Below are 316 nucleotides of genomic sequence, written 5' to 3'. Positions count from 1 at the left end.
CGGGGGGAGCGGGGGGCGGCCAGGCGGCGGGGTCTGTACGGACACGCGTCTGTACCCGCGGGGGCACTGCCGCAGCCCGCGCACCCCACATCTTCGGGCAGATGCAGCTGGGGAGCGGGTGGGATCCTCAGACGGACGCAACATCCCACAAAACAAACAGGGAGAGTCGGGTTTTCTGCCTGTGGGTTGTCGGGAACTGCCGCTGTATCGAAACGGCTTCGCACTGCAGCGGCTCGGAGGGACTCGAGAGCCCGCCGAGGCGCGCTGGCATGGGGCTCGGGCTCGCAGGCGAGCTCTGGGTCTGGACGGGGAGAGC

Source organism: Athene cunicularia (genome assembly GCF_003259725.1).
Source record: "Athene cunicularia isolate RWA chromosome 3 unlocalized genomic scaffold, athCun1 chr3_part1, whole genome shotgun sequence".
Taxonomy (NCBI): domain Eukaryota; kingdom Metazoa; phylum Chordata; class Aves; order Strigiformes; family Strigidae; genus Athene; species Athene cunicularia.
This window is presented reverse-complemented; position numbering follows the sequence as displayed.